This window comes from Nannospalax galili, unplaced genomic scaffold (genome assembly GCF_000622305.1).
Source record: "Nannospalax galili isolate Female #2095 unplaced genomic scaffold, S.galili_v1.0 scaffold368, whole genome shotgun sequence".
Taxonomy (NCBI): Eukaryota; Metazoa; Chordata; class Mammalia; order Rodentia; family Spalacidae; genus Nannospalax; species Nannospalax galili.
In genome coordinates, this window is record NW_008359963.1 from 1626250 (window position 1) to 1627425 (window position 1176).

The 1176-nt window shown below is 36.1% G+C and overlaps 1 protein-coding gene across 2 annotated transcripts in view; it reads right to left on the reverse strand.

Annotated features, from left to right (window-relative positions):
- Positions 1-1176, reverse strand: part of Fbxo28 (F-box protein 28) — a 32542-nt gene that overhangs the window by 18936 nt on the left and 12430 nt on the right. The gene's annotated exons all lie outside the window — the stretch shown is intronic.

Genomic DNA, 1176 nt, shown 5'->3' on the forward strand with positions numbered 1-1176 from the left:
AAAAAAAAAAGGCTGCCATTTGAAAGCCCAAGACCCTGACCTGCAGAATGTGGATTGTATCCAGCTCAGAGACAAACACTAGGATTAAATGAAACCATACATGCTAAGGCCCTTGGTAAATTCTAAACTGCTGCATAAAACTGTTAAATGAAGTCTATCTTAACATTAACCTGCAGCCTCTCTCTGTTCCACGTATTTAATTTCTGTATTTCTGAGCAATCCTAGTATCTTTCTTATCTTAATTAAATCCAGCATATAAAACCTGGCTTTGTTGTTCCATGAAAATTTTGCAAATGATTCAGCCATTGGGCCTGAAGGTTAATTCACATTGTATAGGACTAGGTACTGGAAAATACAAGATACCAAAGTGAATGTCTACCCAAGGCCAATCAGTCAGCAGAGGGTGTTTTACATTTTAAACCATCTGTTTCTACCTTTGTTCTATGACAGCATCTATGGACAAATACTCAACATACCTTTGCTAAAATGGGATGTGGATGAATCTAAGCTTGTCTCTCCTGAAAATACAGGAAGACAAAAATCCCCGTGGACTGGGTTGAACTTCATAAGGCTTTAATGTCCTAATATTAATATCAGGTACTTCTAAATCACAGCCTGCCACATGAAACCATTATTTTCAACTTTATGTAATAAATTTAAAAATAAACTGGGCATAATGACACACATCAGCAATCCCAGCACTCAGGAAACAGAGGCAGGAGGGTCATTTTAAGTTGAGGAGCACAGAGTAAGTTCCAGGACTGCCAGAGCTATTATAGTGAGACTCTGTCTCAAATTACCAACACTATCTTTTAAATCCAAAGAGGGTCTGTTCATTCAAAGGCAAAAAGTAATGAAGACTCCTTTTTAAGTGGAATAAAAAAGAAAGCATTTTCTGAATTAAGCACAGTAAATCATTTCTATTCTGCAAATAAACAGATAAATTTAAAAGTAGGGGAGGTTCAGTGGTACAAATTCTTGCTGTGCAAACCTGCTAACCTGAATTTGATCCCAAGAATCCACAATGGAAGGAGAGAACTCCTAAAAGCTGACCTCTGACCTCCACACATGCACTCACTCATAACATACACCATGTATATACACATACAATAATAAATAAAGTGTATCAAGAGTAATGATTTATTATAAATCATAAGTAAAATATATAACTATCAA